Raw genomic sequence first — 23530 nt, forward strand, 5'->3', positions numbered from 1 at the left:
AAGGAAGGAAGGAAGGAAAGAAGGAAGGAAGGAAGGAAGGAAGGAAGGAAGGAAGGAAGGAAGGAAGGAAGGAAGGAAGGAAGGATTACTATGGTGTGACTGGGAGGAAGGGAGTGAGGAGAGGACTCTCCACAACAGCATCAGCAGCCAGTGACCTAAGGCACTTACTAACATCTTTTCCCCACTATAAGCAGGGAGGCCCCTTCCTGCCAGAGCCACTTCCCAGTCCCACCTTGGGTTCCCATAGTAGACAGTGAAAATCCTCTCAGGCTAGGCGTATAATGAATTGAGAGAATCCTAGGGTCAGCCCATGCACAAGGAGTGGCTGACTATGGACCCCGCTGTCTCAAGGAAAGAATTCGGTGAGCTGTGAAGGTGGACACCAGAGGGCAGCAGTGGTTTCTCTTCCCATATCAGGTAGAAGAGAGAACAGTGAGAGCCTCCTGGGAAAAATACTTGACATCCACATCCTGGTCCTGAGTCAGCTTCTCCAGGATGGGCTTGACTTTGGTCTGAAGCGTGCTGTTGTCCAGGATGGGTCCTATCTTCTGTAGGGACTTTGCCACATTGAAGCGGATGTTGGCAACAGGGTCCCCAGCCATCTGCAGGACAGTGGGCAGCATCTGCTTGGTGGTAATGTCCTGCCCACAGACTTCAGAGAGCACATTGATGCAGAAGAGTGTAGTCATGCGGTACAGGTAGTTGGGGTCTCCAGACATGGCCAAGACCTTGGGGATGATAGCAGCGCGGGCCCACTCTTTCCCAAATTTCTCCACCAGCTTCTTCAGATTGCTAGTGCCTGCCTCACGGATGGCATAGACATGATCCATGAGACAGGCCATGCACAATGAATTGAGTTTCTCATCAAAGAATTCCACTCCTAGCTGTCCAGCTAGCAAGGGGATGTACTCAATGATGGCCAGCCGCACGCGCCACTTGGCATCTTCAGCCAGCTCCACAATGGCTGGGAGCAGGGACTGAGAGAGCTGTCGGACCCCAATCACCTGGTTCACACAGTCCAGGTTGGAGATAATGTTGAGTCTCACCTCAGGGCACTCATCCTTGAGCTGAGTCAGGAAGAGGGGCAACAGATGCTCAATAGTGTTGTCTTTGCCCAAGACAGGTGACAGGCCCATGATGACTGAGGCCAGAGCTGACTTCACGAGGTGGTTGGTGTCTGATGCCAGGTCTTTAATGCAGGGCAAGATCTGAGTCATGATTATGTTCTCCCTACAGTCCGCTGAGAGATTTTCACAGAACTCTTTGACCTTTTGAGAGGCTGCAGCCCTCACCTCAGCCTCGAAGTCGTTCATCAGGTTCTGAAAGATAGGCACCAGTTCCGTCTTGGTGATCTGAGGCCCCACTGCTTTTTGCAGCTCTGTGACTTTCTCAGCCACCATGTAGCGGACACGCCAGGACTTGTCTTTGGCAGCCTGGCTCAGTGTGGGCATCACCAAAGCCTCCACATCTTGCTGCTGCAGGATCTGGGCAATCTGCACACAAGCTTTCACTGCCAGGAGCCGTACAGAGTCCTGCTCATCGGAGGCCAGAGCGCAGAACATGGGGATGATCTCCTGCTTGACGTCATCCAGCTCCAGCACCTGGGCAAACTCCCCGAGCTTAGAGGCAGCGGCCCGCCGCACCATGGGGGTGTCGTCTGAGCACAGGTTTCGGAAGTGCTGTCGGAGCTCTGCCTTCACCGCATTGGACACGCGAGGGTAGCAGACAGCAAAGAGGCCACAGGCGGAGGTGCGAGAGGTGAACCAGTCGCCACCTGCCAGCCGCTTCAGCAGCGGCACGAAGTGCGTCTCCAGGTCTGAGGGTGAGTGGTCGTTGGAGATGATCTGCAAGGATTCCACCGCCTTGTCCCGCACCACCGTCTCCTCCACCGTGGCCAGGGACTCCAGGGGCGGCAACAGGCACTGCACGTACTCCGGACCCCCCACCAGCATGGTGAAGGTGCCCAGCTGTTCTGCCAAGGCCACGAGGACTTCATCCTCTTCATAAATGGTGTCTGTGAGGAAAGGCAGAAGCTCGCTTCTGGTCCTTTCAGCCCCGAGGGCCAAGGCGATGAAGGACAGCTTCTTGATGCTGTTCAGGCGTAGCTCAACATCCTCGTTGCGGAGTTCATCTAAGAGCATGGCGATGGGATAGAGCGAGTTGTCACCGTTAGCCACAGACATCTTGGCTGTGTCGCTTCCTAGCTGCGTCACTTCCTGGTTACGCGCGTCACTTCCTTTCGGCGTACAGCATAGGTCGCTTCCTTTCTGCGTAAGTCACTTCGTCACTTCCTGTCTGCTCTGTATTGAAACAGGATAGGGAGGGGCAGAGCTGGGAGGAGCAGAAAGGCTGTCCCCGCGTTGCTGGAGGTAAAGTGAAGACCCCTTAGATTTGTTTGGGGTTTTGTTTGTTTCAACTTCCTGAGACACCTGGGTAGGTAGCATCTGGAATTTTAGTCTTGGATTGTATTGTAGACCTGCTACCACCAATGAAGATGAGTTTACACTTAGATTTTAGATGAACAAAAATAGTAGTACACCATTTCCTAAATCAAACCATGAAAGTTTATTTAGTACTGTTTCATGATAAAATATTCTTATACGTCAACATTGTGGACTGCAGTTTGCTAGTATCATTTCATTGTGATTATTCTTAATACTATTATATTCCAAGGGATTTTGGACATCCATTCTGGTAATTATATATCAGTTAAAATGTTTGAAAGCCATCTTTTGATATGATCATTGTTTTCAGTAAATTTATTAACTTTCTTCGCCTTAATTAATAATAAACAGTTATTAATTTATTTGAAAACACTGGCAGGTGATCATTTCTAATTTTTAGGGAAATAAATGTCATGAAACTGTAGCTTGTAATTCATCTGATGGTGCTGCTTTTCATTGGTACCTTGCTATTTGGTACTTCTGTCTGCTGTTTCTTTCATCAGATTCTCTTGTTCAAAAAAAACACGTTGATAACCTCTATCTGCAATTGTTCTATTTTTTTTTTTTTTTAGGGGAGAGGGAGGGGAATGTATTTCATTCATTTTTTTTAATTTTATTAAGTTAAAGAAGGGAAATAAATGTGTTGAGTTTGCCACATCATTTGCCACATGCAAGAATTGCTTTCATAAATTTTGTTCTTTCATTTCCAGCCCCAATATAATCATAGGTTTTCTGTGCTTTGATTTCTTGCAGTTGTAAAGGATTATTTTTTCTTCTGTGCTCTCCTGGCACTTTTTTTTTTTATCATTGTAATACTATTTTTTAGTTACATTTGGACATATTTACCTTGATTTATATCACATATCTTTTATAAACTTATTAAACTAGAACTCGGCCTTATGAAATGAAAGATGGCGTGAAGTAGGAAATCACATCACAGAGAAATATAGAGAGAGTCACAGCAAGCTGGAGAAGGTTGTTAGAAGGTACCAGGCAGTCAGTCAGGAACCATTTCTCAATCTTGGATTGTGACTCAAGCATTGTGCTAAGATGATGGAGAAAGAATAGCGATTAGCAGAAGTGGTTCCTATTCATAATATTCTTTGAGGTGCAGATGCTGCACACACTGGCTTAATCTTGACTATTGTTCTAATTTTCAAGGATCTGTTTGCTCATGTGCCAGTGAACTATTAATATGGTTGCTGTAACTTCAGCAATAAAGACAAAGCAAGAGAAATTATGCCATACAAGTCATACAATGTACAATTGAATTTTACAGTAAGAAATTGTGCCAAACCCGTGTACTCACAGATTTATGTCCTACTTACAATAAATACCTATCAGTAAAAAAATCTGTTTAGCTTTTCTTAGTACTAGCACGTGTAGTGAACTTGTTCTTAACAGTCATCACAGCAGATACCTCTTGAGTTCCCATTATGAACTGCCAGTACCTACCCAGGCCCTGGAGCTGCTTCACTGCCAGCATTTGAAGACTCACTAGGCTGCCACTTGTCGCAAAGTACTGAGGCATAGTACACATTAAATATAGTATTTACTAAGAAGGTATTATGGAGAAGAATTTCCCATGAGATATACAGAAAACAAGAAAAAGAGAGAGAGAAAAGGCTTTAAGGAGAATGAGCAATGTTAATACAACTAAAACATCAGAATTTGTAATCTGAGAACATTGCAAACCAAAATGAGCGGAAAGGAAAAAGGTTGTTTTTATTGCTGTCCATTTGTTTCGCATTTCCCTTGCATAAAGTTCCGAATATGAGTTTAATATACAGTGTTAGTTTCCCACAAATGAGCCAACATCAGACTTATTACTCTTCCTGGATGTCAGGGGCAGACACAAATGCAGCTGAAATTCCCAGTGCTATCTTTTTAAATACTAAATCCCAAAAATATATTTCTGTCTTGAGATACAGGTTTATCACTGTGTGACTCATCCCCATGTTCAAATTTCAAGTTCTTTCCAACTCAATTAAAGTTAAAACAGGAAATTTCTGTAGCGCCACAAAATTGCAGATTCAACACCTGGTATTTTACCATATGTAATGGAGACTAAAAATGGAGATAATCCAGAGGGACGCAATGACTAAGGCAAGCACCTTTCCCTTTTATGGTGGGAGTTGGAATCCAGTGTGGGGCCAAGGAAGCTAAATCTGCTCCCCCTGAGCACTGCACAGAAGTGTATGAGAAACTGAGGGAAGGGAGTTTGTCATACTTTTAAAATTCCTGTGGACTTGTTAATTCCCAGGTCATGGAGGAGTGACTATTGAGGATTGCAGTGGCCACTCAGAGTCTCTTCCTGCCACATATAAAGTATCTGATTTGTAGTCTGTGAGATACTTGTACCAATGTGAGTTATCACTTATGTTATTTGATACGATTAAGTATCAAAATACCAGCTACCCTGATTTGACCTATGTATTAGATTATTGTATTTTACCTGTGCATTTGAAACTTAAAAATAATTTTTAAAGAAAGCAAAATACAAGCAACGGAAAGTATTTCATGTTCTCTAAAACATGAGTTACAACGGTCTTCACGTAAAGTTCAATGAAGGCATTTTAAATATTCAGGGGACAATAGTTGCTCTGGTGCTGTGCATAAACTCTAAGTCAGTGATACAGTGCTTGGCTTCTACTTGAAAGCTAGTTTGCGTGTATATTCAAAAGACCTAAAATATTTTTCTAGTTAAGCCACTCATTTCATGAGACTAAATTTATATTTTGTAGCCCTTTTCTTCCATTTGTGCTGATAAGAAAGAGCTCTATGCACCAACCGGAAGATTTCTTCATTAAATAGTGTGGGATACAACCAAGCTGCTCCTAATTTATAAATTACTTAACTTTTCTCACCTCATGTATGATAGCTTTTCTTTCCTTTCTTTCCTTCCAATTTTATCAGAATTAATTCAAATAGGAAAACCTATCCTACACCCTGTAGATATCGCTTCTTCAACTAAAAGCACATTTGTGGTTGTTTGCATGTCATACATATGTATACACGCATAGTTGCATACATGTATAAATAGTGAGCAGACCAAATTCAATTTTGTAGGCCATACTGTATGTCCTACCTGGTTCCTTGTGAGTCAACATTTTTGGTTATGGGTCTAAATAATCTGCAACTTTTAGTAGTCACTCATGGAGAATGATCAAGAAATAAGAAATAATTGAGCTTACCCTAATTTTTAGTGGAGTAAGAGTTTGATTGCACAAGTGATATACCCAAAAGATTTACCTATGCACAAACATGCACATACACACACACACACACACACACACACACACACACAGAGAGAGAGAGAGAGAGAGAGAGAGAGAGAGAGAGAGAGAGAGAGGCAAAGATGTGGAGTGTGAAGAGACTCAGAGGCAGGTACATTTCTTCTAACTTCTGTCATGTGTGTGAACCCTCCTCATTGACTTGTGTCATTCTGTTTGCTGAGTTTCTTCCAAATGAAATTTACTCTGCAAGATAAAAATAAAAGATTAGTAAACTACTAGAAGTTTCTTTGAGTAGCTGTAGAATGCGAAACAGAATACGATCCAGTGCAGCCTCAGGATCTGTTTAGAATAAAAATAAAAGATGGGTAAAAGACAAATTTCTACTGTAGGTGGAGTGAACATATCCTTGGTTTGGATTTGTTGAATATGATGTCTTAGTTCGTGGATGGTTTCTTTTTGTTTAAATGTGTTTATGGAAACTAACTACTTAGCAGTTTCGATTGTAAGGCTTAGAAACCTGCAAGTAAGTGAACATGCAGGATGCATATGGAGACTTTCTCTTTCAATCTTACTTTCTACTCATACTTCCGATTTCAATTCCCTTAACTACCTCATAGCGTTATTGATTGTATATATATTTGGTACATGGTGTCACTTTGCAACTCAGACTCACAGTGACCCTCCTGTCTCAGCCTCTCCAGGGCTGGGATTACACGTGTGCATCACCATGCCTGAACTGGGTCCCTGACTCAGCATGCCCAAGGGCAGGGCTGGCACAACATGCAGTACCTGGGATAGAACCCGGGTCCCTGCACTTGCCGAAGCAAGCGCCCAGTCCACTGAGCTATCTTGCTGGCCCAGCATTATTGATTCTATAAGATGAAAAGTTAAATTGTGCTTTCTTCAAAAAAATTACCTACTTCCTTCTCACATTTATAGTAAAAACAGTACACTCTTTGTTACCTAGGTTCAAATCTAATGGTTGGTGATATTTTATAACATGTTGATTAGGATGGAAAATCTTATATAGAAATTTACCTTACCGCCATTCTGCAGATAACTGTGGGCTTTTTCTACCATTTACCCACATAATCCAAATACATAAAATCTAATTTTTATCTTGATTATTAAGCAACATATGCTCCCACCATGACTAACATTTTCCTGAGGTACTGCCCAGCCCATTTCTGTGACTGTTACATGTACTGTGTGGCCCCTTCCACATGTGGCACATGTTATGTGTGCTGTGGGACCCCTTGCACATTTGGCACATGTTATGTGGGGTCTCTGCCATACCTGACATGTGTTATGTGTGCTGTGGGGCCCCTGGCACATTTGGCACATGTTATGTGGGGTCTCTGCCATACCTGACATGTGTTATGTGTGCTGTGGGGCCCCTGGCACATGTGGCCAATGTTATGTGCACTGTGGGGCCCTGGCACATGTGGCACATGTTATGTGCACTGTGGGGCCCCTTCCACATGTGACATGTGTTATGTGCGCTGTGGGGCCCCTGGCACATGTGGTACATGTTATGTGCGCTGTGGGGCCCCTTCCACATGTGGCACATGTTATGTGCACTGTGGGGCCCCTTCCACATGTGGCATGTGTTAGGTGTGCTGTGGGCCCCCCTTCTACACGTGGCACTTTCGAGCAGCAGTTCTTGCCTGTACTTCAGCGTGAGGCCAAGTGCTAGCTCTCTGACGCTGATCACACTCTGCAGAGTGCTGTCAATGAGTGTTTAACAAATTATTCTACTTGAAAACATCTTTGCCTTAGGGCAGATGTTAATGCTTCCCTAAAGACGCAAGTCCCACTAAATACAAGTGTCACAAGCAGCATGACTGTTTATGCAGTTTGTTTTTTGTGTCTTTCAATGAAAAATACAAACAGAATTATACAAATGAAGCATTTTTTATAAATAATTTATTTTTCATTTTGCAAATGTGAAACCTAGACCCAAAACAGTCATTTGACTGTCCCAAAGATGTACAATGGCTGTAACTGGAGTAGAATTCCTCTCTCTTTTTTTTTTTTTTTTCTTTTTTGTATTTTAGGGAAGGGTCTACAGGGTGTTCAGGGTCTCACTACTATATTGGACTCATAGTAATTCTCCTGTTTACAGCCTCCCAAGTGCTGGGATTACAGGCATGCACCACCACGCCCCATCTCAATTGCCGTCTCAGCCCGACCTTGGGGTGGGGCCAGCATTGGTGGCCAGGTTATCAAACCCCCAACCCCTGTGCCTGTGCAATTCCTTTCTTCAAGCTCTGGGGATATCATTTTTATTATTCACATTTCTTGCTTTGATGTACCTCATATCACTCTTCACTATCTGAATAGGGGCTTAATTCAATTGTTACAGTTCATACTATCATAATTTTCTTTTTTTTCATAATTTTATTGATAAACAGATAGCAATGAGACAGTTTCAAATCAAATCAGTAGGACAGTTTCAATAACTAACACACTGCATATATTCTTCTTAGTGGTTAATTGCTGTACAAGATGCGGACTTGAGATCCTATTTACAAACACCATTAGAACAAATCATTCTATTCATTAAGAGAATGTAACTATATATCTGTCCTAACCACTTTGAATACACAGATACAAAATGGACATTCATCTGTATACCCCTTTTTTTCTAAGTTCCGTTATTTGAATATTATAGGTGTGTAAACTCAGCAAAATATTCTAAAAGAGTCCAGTAGCCCATAATAGCACTGAGTTTTCTGTTTAACTGGCAATGCCAGAAATTATTGACCTGAGTCCCCCACAACTCAACATAACAGCATGGCTTTACTTCCTATATTTCGTCTTCATATTTTTCTACTGGATGGTTAAGACCAAGGTAAAGCAGGACCTGTGCAACAAGAGTTGTAGCTTTTGGGTCTGAGAAGGTCAGTGAAATCCCCTCAGGATTTATCCTGAGATTCTGTACCTCAGATTGTAGAACCTTTGTCAGTGTCAGCCACGTGGATGAGTCACAGCCATTGCTTGGCCAATGTGCTCTCTGTGAAAGCCTGAGAGAGTGTTTTCTCTCCATGTGACTCTCCTTAGGCACACTCTACATCATCGATCACTTTCCTCTTTGGCCCCATAATCTTCTTGATCAGAAAATTTGGGACACTACCGAGGTACATGATGTTACAGTACAAGTTCTCATATATCCTGAGAAATTTCTTTTTTTTTTTTCTTTTCTTTTTGCAGAACTGGGGATTGAACTCAGGCCTTTGCGCTTGCCAGGGAAGCACTTATTCTACTGAGCCATCTCCCCGGCCCCCATAATTTTCACATACAATATTTTAATCCTTACAATTGGTCAGTCTTCCCCATACCAAAATTTATTTGATCAAAATATTAATACAAAAATTAGATTATTTTTAGTTAACATTTGAATGTAATTGTAAAAGAAAAATACACATTCTAGGGTTTTGGTAAATACTGACAATTTTCTTTCTGAAATACAGTTTATTATTTTATTTTATTGTGTGTGTGTGTGTGTGTGTGTGTGTGTGTGTGGCTGGCTCACCACTCCCTGGGGGCAGGGCTGGTGTGTCATGTGGTGCCAGGAATCAAACCATGGTCCCTGTGTTTTGCCTAAGCGTGCCTAAACAGGTGCTTTAGACCACTGAGCTATCTTTCCAGTCCAATATGTTTTCAATATATTCTCAAAATAATTACTAGATGCTATATTCACAATATATCTCATTTACTATTTTGATCTTTGCTAATTTCATGAGGAAAAGGTAAAACAATTTAATAAAAATAATATAGATTCCTGATAATATAAGTTAAATTTTAAGGTGGAACTGAGCAATATATAGTCAGTCGCCACAACTACTTTTAAGAGAATAAAAAATAGTAAAAAAATAATAATAAATGATACAAAAATTGAAAACGATCCAAATTTGAACTGATAAAATTCACAGAATTTCACTAAACAAAATGGTAAGAATTCAACAATGGTTGTTATGTTGCATATTCCTATTTTCAAATTAGTTGTTCAGATTACCAGATCTAAGAATGTAAAATTGGTCAAAAAAACTTCAAGAGAAGAGAGTTAGGGGGGTAGCTCAGGGGTCTAAGCACCTGCCTGACCAGCTCAAGGTCCTTGGTTTGATTCCAGCCCTACATGCTGTGCCAGCCTCAGAACTCTGGGCACTCTGTGCCAGGCCCAAAACCAAGCATGGGGGTGAACACCTATAATCACAGCACCAGGAAGGCTGAGACAGAAGGATCACTACAACTCTGAGCTGCACAGCAAGACCTTGTATCAAAGAAATTAATTAATTTTTTAAAGTTTAAATGAAGATAAAGACCAGCAGAAATCAGCAGTACAATTATCCAAGCTGTCCTGTGTATATACACATACATTTTTTCCCTTCCTTATTTTTTTCTTTTCTCCTTTCCCTATCCTAGTTGTTCCTTCCCTTTGAACTGCTTAAATGTAAATTAACCACATTCAGAACTCCATTTCTTCAGTAACACTCAGCACACCCCCAATAACCAAGTGTTCTCCAGAGCTGTTGTATTGGATAAGGCTGATAGAAACCTCTTGAGCCACCAGTGGAAGCGCCACTGCTAACCTAATCGTAGGATATTGTGAGTTCCAATTTAGAAGGGAAACCAGGGGCTTAATTCTAGGGCCATTCTCAAGTTTAAATGGGAAGATCAGGACTGAATGACATTCCCTAATTCTCAGCAGTGCTACTTACTGTGGCTTGGACATAACCTGAGTGTGTTCCGCAGAGGTTCTTGGGTACTTAGTCCACAGCATCAGAGTGTTCACAGGGTGGAACTTTTACTTGGTGGGGCATCTCAGGTGGGGTGGTTGGTACTTGGATCGCTGAGGACAGCAACTCAGAAAGGATGGTGCAGGTCCCTGTGAGTGCCAACAAGGCTGCCTGGCCTGCACCTTCCGGTGTTGGGTATCCAGTGTTGCCCGAGCTTGCTCACTCATGACTCTCTCGGCAAGTTGTCATGCAGCTTAGGAGGCCCTCACAGAAAGCACTGGTGATGCCTCTCTACAAATGGTACTTTAGGGGCCAGGGAGATAGCTCAGCGGTCTAAGGCACCTGCTTAGGCAGGCGCAGGGGACTGCGGTTGGATCCCCAACACCACTTGCTGTGCCAGCCCTGCTCTCAGGGTGACCTGAACCAGCTAAAAAAATAATAAGAAGAATAAGGTATTTTATCCTCCAGATCTGTGAGCTAGATAAACCTTTATAAATTGTCATCCAAATTTCCTTAGACCTAAAAATCAGACAGACCGAGTAACAAAAAGTGAACTAAAACAGCATTTACATGTCAATGATTTTTCGTGGTAGTGAAGATAACAAAGACTGTTTAGTGATTTATGCTGTATTTAAAATTGCTTATTTACGTGGAATGAGTGTCTACTGAGTAAGTGAACACAGTTCTCTATCATTAATATATTTTGCTTTTTAAGTAAACTTATACTGCTTCCAACAAAATATACCATCAGCATCAAACATGCTATTTTAAGAAAACTTTTCATCTTACATGTCCACTGAAGAAAATTCTTTGTGGACTGATTCATTTGTTCTTTTCAGTGAGACTTTGCCTTGACAAACCACTTCTAACTCCTGGGAAGATGCAGAAGTTATATTTGAGAAGACAATGAAATGGAGACACGGAATAAGACCACCTGAGAGGTCTTTATTCACAGTGTAGATTGGAATCACAGAAGAGATATGATATTTAAAGACACTTGAATGGAGATAAATTTGAAGCCTTCAGAAGAACTTTTGTAGTTTACATTTCTCTAATCTTCCCAGTGTTCCGTAGTGCTGGTATGGTAATAAATTCAGTAATACTGAACTCAAGTGGTAGATGCTAAATTCTGCTTTACCGTACAGAGAAAAAATTGGGTGGTAAAAGGCATTGTAGCTGCTGCATGTAATGATGTGCTTTATTAGTGGAAATATTTAAAATTATTATACTGGAAAAAATTATTATACTGGCACATAAGTGCCACACTTAATTGAAGAAACAAAGACTACTGTGTTAAATCCCTTATTTCATTAGTTTTTATACATTTTTATTTGAGTATTTTCTTTTTCAGGGAATTATATTGATCTTGGAGATTTACCTTCTTACTAGGAGTTATTTTTCCTTTTGAGAAAATCCAAGAGTTAGTTGGTAATTCGTATTTGTAATATATATATACATATATATATGCAGTAAGTATTAAAAATTGAAAGCCCAGCAAGATAGCTCAGCAGATTAAGCACCTTCTTAGATAAGCACAGGGACTGGGGTTCAATTCCTGGCACCACATGCAGTACCATCCCTGCCCCCAGGAGCATGGAGTGGGCCACCAAGACCAGGCATGGTGGTGCACGCCTATAATCCCAGGGCTGGGGAGGCTAAAAACAGGAGGATCACTGCAAGTCTGAACTGCATAGTGAGACCCTGTACCAAATACATTTAAAAAGAGAAGAAATTGGTATGATAGGGACAGAATTTGCTTCTCTTTCCCCCTTCCCTTCTCACTCACCTTTGCTCTTTCTCCTTAGGTTTGTATATATATATATATATGTGTGTGTGTGTGTGTGTGTGTGTGTGTGTGTGTGTGTGTGTGTGTGCAGCTTCCTTTCTGAGATACATGGGGGGTTACATTAAAACTGTTATTGCAAATAAAAGCAATTTCTTAACTAACACTCTTCACTCTTTTAAATTTTTTTTTCTTAAATAAAAGTCCCATTTTAAAACACAAAATCCCAATGACTATTTTGCAAGAAAGATCATATCTTTTTGGTATTCTTCCCACAGTGTAATTGGTTGTGTTTAGAGCTTTAACAGCTTTGGCCAAAAACTTAGCCAAGGAATAACTTCTAAATATTGTTGTCTGCTTTAAAATGATATTACTTCATTTTTCACAGAAAAAAAAATTATTGGGTTCTTGCTACTTCTTCACAAATGAATATGGAGTTTATTTTTTTTTTGATTGCACTATAAATTCCTCCCTTTTTTATCGTGTTCCCTTTTGGCCCAGACTTGGCATTTCAGTGCATTAGAAGTGTGTGTATAGGGATTCACAAAGTTAGACACTCAGGAAAATAATGTAGTAACAGTTGTTGGTAATATCTTCCACAAGTAAAGATATAATGTAGTATAATGGTATTTCCATAGCAAGTAGAAATGCACACTTTTGTTCAACAAGAAGAATAGATACAGAACAAACTGCTCTCTGACTTTTTATACATGGTATTGAGAATTTCTTTTGGATTTGCTGCAGACTAGAAGCAGGTATGCCTCCACATGACAGCCTTCAGAGATGCACAGCGGCAACTGCCTGGAGGTGTTCCTGGTTCCATTTCACCGCTCTGCCATCTGGGTAGACATATGAGGATCAGCTCAGCAGATTTTGAAAATGATTATTATGAAGGTTATTCTGTTCAGCAGATGATTTTTTTGTTTTGCCACTCCCACATAAATGTAAAACAGAGAATATGCTCAAAGCAGAGACAACTATAGACCCGACATTGTTGGGTTTTCCTCTCCAACTGAAAGCCGAGCTTCACTTTGTCCAGTCGTACCACAAAAGGTAAATTTTACCTTGAGTGTGTGTGCATTAGTGTGGCGTCTTCGCTTCCCCTAATCACTTAGTCTTTGAAGATACATAGAAATGTAAGAATGAGTTATGATTTTCCTGATAACTTCATTCTTCAATGTGTCCTTGAAACTTGTCACAAAGCAGTACAGTGATTTAAAGAGATTTAATACATCAGGTCTCAGAAGAGTCCCAGATGCCGATAGACTTTGAAGTCCATACAAATACGATTTTTAAAGTATTTTAAGCTCATGGCCTTTATTAATATTTCCTTTGTATAAAGAAGTAATTTTATATGAGGTACATGCATATCAAGGCTTCATAATTGTCGGTGAGTGTGGGAGTTTTGCCATATAGCATATACATTCTTTACAGTCAATTAATAACAATTATCATTATAGCTTTTTTCAATTTAAGCAGGATTTTCAAAGTAGAAACGTCTTCTAATACGTTGGTTTTATCCTTTTTTTTTTTTTTGATAGGTTTCACTACCTAACTCATCAGATTTCTTAAATTTGACCTGATCCTGTAACAATTCTTTCAATGCTATAAAAACATAGCATGTATAAACTTAGCAATATACAATATTGCAATTGTTCCATATTTACATATAAATGCTTCATTGTGAGATAGGTCCTACAAGTTTCTTTAATTGGATATTTTTCTGGAGGCAGTGGCTCTTACCTAGCAGCACGAGACAGCTGGAGATGCCTAGAAAAATATTAGATTCTGACAACCAGGGGATTGACTACCAATAAACTCTACCGAAGCCAGGCAAACTGCCAGTGTTGTACAGTGAAGACGGCAACCTCTACTGGACACATTTCAGCAGGTCAAAATGTCAATGTTGCCAGACTGTAAATCCCTTCTCCAAGAGCATATAGTAACATAGAACAACCCAAAATATGATTAATTAATTACACACAAGCAAACACTTGAAATCTCAAAATATTGACACAATTTTTTGTTACACATACAGACACAAATTTACATATACACAGCATAGAAATTCAGACATATTGACATATGCTTGTGTGTGTATGCATGTATAAATGCACATGATCCTTTATGCTAACTGATGGACTAGTCTTCATATTCAACTTCGATTCATCCTTTGGAAAAGTGTTTGTCTTCTTCTTGTAGTAGACACTCCCTTGTCACAAAGACTTAGTACCTCAATACCCAACACTAACAAGTAAAGGAGGACTTGCCTCTTGGCTTTACAGGGTCCAGTTCAGAATCAGCTGCTTCCAGGCTATAAGCAGTGTAGGTAAAGAGCCTGGAGAAACACTACCCATGTGTGGCAGCCAGGAACTGTTGCCAAAATGATGCTCAGAAGGGAGATACATCCTCCACCTCACTCCCCTAGTGGCCCCTGTTCTGACCAGCTCTTAGCCCCAAGCATCACTTTATCTATAGTGCCCCTGTGATTTTTCAAAAGCTTTGCTTGTGAGGATATGAGATTTCAGGGATATGTCTATGTATAAGCTACAACACATCGATTATACAATGCTAGAAATCCTGCTCTGTTCATGCCCAAGTAACCAAAGCCACCCTTTCAGTTTGGCATAGTCTTCGTCCTCCTAGGAAACAAGACAAACATACAAGCCAAGTTGTTTAGAGTGTGAAGATCACAGTTAGAGAAACACTTCTTTGTACACCTTTAAGATCTCTGATATGTTAATCTTCAGGACCTATGACAGATTATTCTTCAAAATTAGATGATTTTCATCCCGAGACAAAATGTTGTACTCAATCACCGAAATGTAAGTGCTGCTCTTGATCATACCACATATATGCAATCTGATTATAAATAGTGAGGGAACTGTTATAGTTTCAAAGAGGAAAAGGAATTCCCTGTCTATATGTGCGCTCCACTGCCTACTCATTCCTGCCAGGAAATAAACCAAACTTCACACTATATCTCTTGCATCTAGAAGGAGGCAGGTAGTATACACTGGTGTGCTGGTTACACAATTTCCTATTTTCTTTTTCCATCTTAAAAATGTTTACAGCACCCACTGACATGAAGAGGAAAGTGCAAAGAGATTATGCTCCTGTTTATATAGTACAAAGCAGATGACTAAATATTTTCCACCACACTTATTGCTAAAAAAAAAATCCCATGTTATTGTTTATATCTGGATGTCCCCAAAGAAACTCCTATGCTCTTAAGTGTCAGTTTTGGGAAGGTGATTGGATTACAGGGATAGTATAGCTGACGTGTTATTGGTGAGTAAGACCTGACTAGAAGAAGCAGATCACTGGGGTGTGCTGCATGGTGGACCTCACTTCTAGTATCTTTCTCTCACTCTCTGCTTTGTGGCCACTACTTTTCTCTCATTGCCAAGACAAGATACCTATGCCCAAAATGAAGGGAGGAAAGGTCTATTTAGCTCACAGTTTGTAGAGCTTACAGTCCGTAATCTGCTGGCTCCAAAGCAGGGGAGCCATGGCAGAGAACAGTTCATGGTGGCAAAAAATATCAAAACAAGCCAAAAAATGGCAGAGCAAGCCTTTTCCTCCCTTGTATGCAGGCGAGGGCTGTGTGGTGGGTGTAGTGCTCACACCATCTCTGTACCCTCCTCTTGCACAAGATGAGGGTGTTTACATTGCATAGATCCCCCTGACCCCTGGCCGGGTCACTTAGTTCAACTTCAAAACCTCCTCAAGTTGTGGCAATGAATCAAGAATTACAACATCCTGGAGTGCAAATAGCCTCCCTGGGGCATCATGTCCTCTACATCCTAGTATGTAGAACTGCTGAGTTACTCCATTAAGCTTCTAGATTTCTCAAGTTGATGCAATATATTAACCATTACACATGCCAGGAGCAGCTTTCCTCTGCCCTGGCCCTTCCACTGTGCCACTTCTGCAAGGAGCATCACTTGACCATGCAAGAAATTATGCTTCTAAAACTTGAGTCAAAATGAATTTCTCCTCCTTTAAATTTTAGGTGCCAAGAATTGTGTCTTAATAATCAGAAAAGTGATTAGGATAGATTTTGGTAGCAGAGAAGTGGGGTTCTTGATGGAGTGATTGCTGCTCTTGTAGGATAGAAGCCTTTAGGACTGGTTCATTGGCAGAGTATGGAAACATGGGCAGATAATGGTTAGAAACCAGGCATAGCTTGTTGTACACCAAGTTTGATGGGAGATTCTGGATGGAGCTTAGCAGAGTAAGAAGATGACAGAGACCAGGCTCACAAAAGCTCCGTTTGGAGAAGAGTACGTTGTTGGTTGTTGGACTTCAGATCGTGTGTGTTACACTATGGCAGAAAATTTGTCTATATTTTGCCCAGGTACTGAGACTTTTCTGGAGTCTTACAATAAGAGCAATCTGCTATACAATTAGCTGGAGGAAATTTTAAGGCAGCCCAGTCTTCAGGTTGTAGGATGATCGCTACTTACTACTTTTAATCAGATCACCTGTGAGAAATATAAGGAAAAACTTCGTTTAGAAAGTTTACGCTGGGGCTGGTGAGATGGCTCAGTGGTCTAAAGCACCTATTTAGAACAAGCTTAGCAAAGCACAGAGACCGTGGTTCAATCCCCCAGCACCACATGCCAGGCAGCCCTGCCCCCTGGTGGGCTGAGCTGGCCACACACACACACACACACACACACACACACACACACACAAATAAATAAAAATTAAAAAAAAAAAAGAAAAAAGAAAAGTTTACGCTTTTGCCAGAAAAATTGTAAAAAAAAAAAAGTATACAAAGGTGTCTAATAGGATAGCTTGGATGTTGAAAAGATTAAAATTAGGGGAGAGCTTCCAGCTACCCTGCACTGACGGGACCTATTACTGGTCCCAGCCCAGGTGCAGCACGGGTGAGACCCTCTTCCACCCCCTTGGGACACCCCCCACCACTCTGCAGCACCTCCCGGACCCCACCTGCCGAGTAGGAATTTCTGCCACATCCGGGAACCCCCAGACCCAGTCCTAGCCCAGGCCTGGTGAGTGTGTGGGAGAGTTTCCTCTTCCCCCTACTCCACCTTCTCCCCTCCAGGCTCAGCTCAGGCCTGGCATACAGGCCTCGGGTGTAACCCTGCAGCTGCAATCCCAGCAGAGAGTGTAGAGGATAGAACCACCCAGCTAGTCCAGGAGCAGAAAATCTTGCCAGAGGGGCACAACAGGTTCACCCCCAAGGGCAGCAAAGGGAAGGAGCTGAGCACAGCAGCCAGACCCAAGCCAGGCACAGCTGGATAAATCCAAACTTTGTAGATCTGCACCTGAACTTCAGTACGTGCAAAGGTTATAACTACAACGAAGATCTACAACAAAGGTCAGAAGACAGTGCTACACAAAATGACAAGAAGGAACAAAATGCAATCTCAGAACCCAAGCCCACCCATAACAAGTGCAGAGGACAATAACACAGAACAAATTGGGAATCACACAGCTGAAAGCAATGAATCAACCGCTTCTAAAGTAAAGAAACAGCTGCAGAAAGGTATAGAGGAACTCAGATTGGAAATAAAAAAAAAGAAATCCCTGAATTAATAACATTTGCAGTAAAGAATCAAATGCAGAAAAGATTAAAATTAAAAAGAAACCTGGTAGTATAGATGAGGACAATAGCAAAAATGGCTGAGGTCTTGGGAAGAATCAGCATAGCCCAGCCCTTTACAGGCCCAAGAATGCAGACAAATAAGGACTTAGTTTGAAAACGGAGGCCTGAGAACTGTCCTCCAGCATGGCTATCTAGACAATGGGTTTCCCTAGGTTCGAGTCCCAGTACTCAGTTGTCCAGCCTCTCAAAGTCCTCTGCACCCACGTTGCAAAAAGGCCTGGCTGTTGCTAGAACTGGTGGCAGATGGTGGCCTCATCCAGGCTGTATAGGAAGACAGACTATGAGAGTCGTGGAGTCAGAGCTTCACCCAGATTTCAGAAGGAGCCAGAGAAGGAAGGCAGTGAGCTCCTGGTGAGGCAGTGCCTGAAGCTGTGAACACGATGATGGAGGTGCAGTGGTCATCAGAAAGCTGGACAGGCCAGACATGTGGAACATCTGAGCCAGGCCGAAGGCAGAGAGTGCAGCCAGCCCAAGGAAGAGACCGTTAGGATTTCAGTCCTGAATGCTGTAGGCATTGAGCTACCCAAGCCATCTGAAACTCACTTATTTCCGTAACTGGATTTCTGGACCAATAGTTGCAGGATGTGAGATTTGTCCTCCTGGATTTCGGTCTTGCTTTTGGTTTCACTTGTTTCTATCTCCCTTTCTTTCCTTGTGCAATGGGAATGTTTAGCCTATGCCTTTGTATGTCAACCACGCTTAATGTATTTTTTTATTTTTACGTGGGCTTCTGGCTAAGAGCTTGCCTTATGTTTCAGGAGAGATTTTTGAACCTACATTTTACTGCAGTGTTAGCACTGTTAAGACTTTGGGTGTTTGCCCTGGCCCTGGGGTGCGCTGAGATGGCAATTGAGACTGGGCATGGTGGCTCATGCCTGTAATTCCAGTGCATGGCAGGCTGAAAAATGCGAAGGATCACTACAAGTTCGATCTGTATAGTGAGACCCTGTAGACTCTGTACTAAATACATTTATTAAAAAAAGAAAAAAAAAGAGTTTGGTAATTCTTTTAGATGAACTGGATGCCTTTGGCATAAAAAGATGTGTGTGAGTGTTTTGGAGGCCCCTGGTGGGATATTATGGAGCATATCTGGATGACCCCTAAAGAGCTCCATGTGCTCATAAGTGGGGCTTGGGAGGGGGTGATTGGTTTATGGGGCTGAAATAGCCGACGTGCTCCTAGGAGAGATGCCCTTGTTGGAAGAGGAGATCACTGGTGGTGTGGCTGGGTCAGATCTCTTTGCTGCCTCCTTCCCTGGTCATCTGCTTCCCATTTCCCATGCCATGAGGATCCTGCCTCTGCACGGCCTTTTACTGTGGCACAGCTGCTGGGACCCAGCAGACCATTCAAGGGCTGAAATTCTAAAACATAAATCCCTCCTCCTTTAAGTTCTGGGTGACAGATGTAGTGTCTCAATGATGACTAATTGCCTAAGACGTCCCACACAACATAAAGCGCAACCAAAGATAATCTGTAGGTTATATTGGCAGAGACAGTTATGTTGCAGAATGTGTGTATTTATCATTAAATATACCTAACTTATGAACATATTTGTATAAATAAATTCCTTATATATGAACTATATAATACGTCAGTTTTACTACCAATGTAATCTGTGTATAGAAGTAATAATCCTTTGTCAGTTATGACCCATTTATATTATTTGGTGATCACCTTGAGTGAATTTACCTTCGCATGCCTTGTTTTGTTTATACTTCTTTATCTTTAGTCTGAGGCTACCTTTCTATTTATTTCCATAATGTTTAGAGTTGTTTCATCATGTTAGTTTAAGAACATACACTTTTTTCCACATATTTTTTAATGTATGTGGTACAGGGTCTCACTGTGAAGCTCGGACTAGTTGTGATCTTCCTGTTTCTGTCTCCACAGTGCTGGGATTACAGGCGCTCACCACCATACCCGGTCTCAGTGGCTAGCTCAGAGTGCCTGGGGTGGGGGACAGTGCAGCCTGTGGTGCCAGGGATCAAATTCGGGCCCCCAAATAAATATTTTCAGAGGTAAACAATCACAAAAGATAACTGTATAAAATAAGTAAATTGGAATTATAATTTTATCTTTACAGAACCCAATCACTGTCATAAATTTTTAAATTATGTGAGAAATATTAATGTGAAATGGAGAAACACGGACCCCAAATTGTATTTCAGTAGTCAGGTATATGAAGGCTGCCTATGATTATATCATTTTCCTTAGATTGTCATTACAGCAGAAAGACCTTTCTTGAGGAAATGAGGAGAAAGGATTCACAGAACTCATGCACTTTATAACAAGCAAATTGACAAGAAGCGCTAGGGTGGCAGGTGATTTGGGAAAGGATATTGGCAGAATGGTTGAAGTTAAACAGATAGTGAGCCAACCCGAGGTAATTTGGGCAAGAATTTATGCATGACTAATGACATACAAGTGAAGAAATTCATTTTCCCTACTGGAGGGTTGATGAGAAGTTAAGTTCAGCTAAACGATCCCAAGAGCTGGAAGAACTCTGAGTGCGAAGACATTACTACATATGTAATAAGCAGTTTCTACATGGCAAAGAATCCCTTTAAAGGTTAATGTGTAAAATAAAGCTACTTATCAAAAAATGAGTTGGGACAGTGCTTTAAGATATTGAAGGAGATGAATTAAATTCTGAAAGACCAGTGAAATAACTATTTCTAGTGTCTACAAGAGAAAAAATGTGAACATGCAAGGTTTGCTACTGGAAAATTTCATGATAACTGTATCTCAATGAAACAAATCAAGAAAACATAATAAAATTCATGGATATATATATATATATATATATATATAATAAGATTGTTTATTCAATAAAACAAAATAAATAAAAACTACATCTAACAAATATTTTGAAAAGAGGTATTGTCTGTGCATCAATGATAAAACCTAATTCTAAATTATCAGGTATTTAGAAAGCATGGATAGGAGAAAGCAAGTGGAACACAGTGAAATTTATTTTCTTTTTTATTATTAAAGAGTTATTTATTTAGTGAATTCAGGGCAGGGTCTACAGGGTGTACGGGGTCTCACTATGTAGATCAGATTCATAGTGATTCTCCTGTTTTCAGCCTCCCACGTGCAGGGATTACAGGTGAGAGCCACTATGCCCAGTCTCTATAGCCGTCTCAGCGTGCCCCGGGGGTGGGGCCCGCATGGCAGGCCAGGGGATCAAACTCCCCGTCAGTCTGCACTCCCACGAACATTGCAGAAGGGTTCCTTTTTCTCCACAGCCTCTCCAGCATTTGTTATTGGCTGAATTCTTGATTTTATCTATTCTTTCTGGGGTGAGATAGAATCTCACTCTTTTAATTTGCATTTCTTGAATGACCAATGATGCTGAACATTTTTCATATATTTACTTGCCATTTGCATTTCTTGAATGACCAATGATGCTGAACATTTTTCATATATTTACTTGCCATTTGTATTTCTTCCTTTGAGAAGTGTATATTCATCCCAGATATCCATTTTTGGATTGGGTCTTTGAATTTGGGGGACCTGAATTTTTTAAATTCTTTATATGTTCTAGAGAGAAGGCATTTGTGGGAGGAACAATCAGCTATAATTTTTTTCCCAGTTTCTGGGTGTATGTGACACATTTCCATTAATACAATTGAAGATATCAATTGGGAATTATGAGAACCAACCAAATAGCCCAGCATATTAAAGCACCTGCTTGGCAGATGCTGGGACCCAGAGTTTGATCCCTAGGCCTGATGTGGCAGCCCTTCCCTTGGGGTGCACTGAGACAGCAATTGAGACTGGGCATGGCGGCGTGTGCCTGTAATCTCAGAACTTGGGAGGCTATAAACAGGAGAATCACTGCAAGTCCGATCTAGTAGTGAGACCCTGTACACCCTGTACACACTGTCCTAAAAATACAGAAAAGAAAGAGAAATATGTATTGTGCATTTGTATTTACTTATATACTTAACACAGAAAAAGTTACTCCGTACCTTTACACTAGGCCAAAACTAATAATCTGTTAAGAAGAGTAAACAAAAAGCAACAGATAAATAATAGAACAAGACAACAGAACAAATAGAAAAGTCCTTAGAATTCAAGATTTCTGCATAGTTCTTTAAAATATCTTGTCTGCATTTGTATAAAGTTAAGTATATGAAAGCACTGCCCAATATATTACTGATATTTTCTAGATGATGAAGTATTTCTTAAGATAAATTTTTGTTTATAAAATCCTACATATCACTTGATTTTTCACAGTACTTATTACATGTGAAATCTTATTACATTACACAGCTATTTTTAAATGTTCAATAATATATGTAGAATAAAGCCCAAAATTAACATACCTAATTGGAGTTGTTGAAAATGGGCTGTACAGGTAGAAGAAGTGACTAAGAAGGTGGATAAGTGAGGTTTTCCTGGACAAGAATGAAAGACATTGTTTTCTGTAAGTCAGGTAGAAATGCTGATGTGATAAAGTTGAATAAACATCAATTAATTTTCATATAGAAAAGAAAGTACAAAAGCAGTAATTCAAAGACTTAGTGTGCATCAGGGTAATCTGGAGTGTATTAAAGCTGATTGCTGAGCCCTACACCCCAATTTCTGGTCGGGAGCGTAGGGATGAATCTGAGGTGCAGTGCTAGTAACAGTGGCTTCCACCCCCCTGCACCTGAGAATTCCTTTTCAAGAAAACTGACACTGAGATGAGGGAAAGGAGAAAGGATAGGAGAAAGAGGAACAGGGAGAAAACCTGTAAGTATATATACAAAATAGCTGAAATGATTGTACTACTGTTTCTTTGGAAGTTTTTTGAAAGTAGCAGTTAATGTTGAAATTTTTCACTTTGACTAACTCTGTATGCTCATATCTATAATCTGAGCAATTGCATTGAGGACAACAATGTGCATTATAGCAGTGATGGTTGAATGCCTTTGATCTTGTTCTTTCAAATGTGAACCATCTCTAATGTCTTATCTATTATTATTATACTCTCTTTAAAATAATTTTTAAAGTAAAAGAGAGAAAAGTGATAACTACATATGATACCAGACCCAGCTCATAGGTTAACTGGAATTGTACTTTTTTTCCCTACTTGCATATCATTCTTTTTTTTTTTTTTTTTTTTGTATTTTTTAGGAAAGGGTCTACAAGGTGTTCAGGGTCTCACTACTAGATCAGACTCATAGTGATCCACCTGTTTACAGCCTCCCAAGAGCTGGGATTACAGGTACACACCAACATGCCCAGTCTCAGTTGCTGTGTCAGGTCACCCTGGGGACAGGGCCAGCAAGGTAGACCCAGGGATTGAACCCAGGACCCTTGCACCTGCTTGCAGGTGCTTTAATCCACAGAGCTATTTGGCCGGCCCTTGCATGCTATTCTAATAGAGACCCCAAATTAAGAGCTGAAATACAATACAAAGACTCTGAAGTAGAATGTCGTTAGTCTCTCAGTGAAGGAACACATGAATATACTTCCTCAAGGAAAAGAGATCTTTAGGTGACATTTTAATGCTTTTGGTACCCTAATAATTTTTATCTGACATGAAGATCCTGGCGGGAAAATTAATACTACATGCTGGACCCATTCTTTAGAATCACTAGCTCCTTACAGAGTTTGGAGACTGACTGAAATAATGTTCATTTGTACTGTCTGATATGTTCAGCAGCTAAACGCTTGAAGTGTGGTCACTGAATGAGAAC

At 40.8% G+C, this 23530-nt stretch overlaps 1 pseudogene; it reads right to left on the minus strand.

The window, feature by feature from the left end:
* Positions 1–413: 413 nt before the first annotated feature.
* Positions 414–2183, minus strand: LOC101560640 (annotated as a pseudogene).
* Positions 2184–23530: the final 21347 nt, after the last annotated feature.

The sequence above is a fragment of the Octodon degus genome, unplaced genomic scaffold (genome assembly GCF_000260255.1).
Source record: "Octodon degus isolate 3935 unplaced genomic scaffold, OctDeg1.0 scaffold00001, whole genome shotgun sequence".
Classification (NCBI taxonomy): domain Eukaryota; kingdom Metazoa; phylum Chordata; class Mammalia; order Rodentia; family Octodontidae; genus Octodon; species Octodon degus.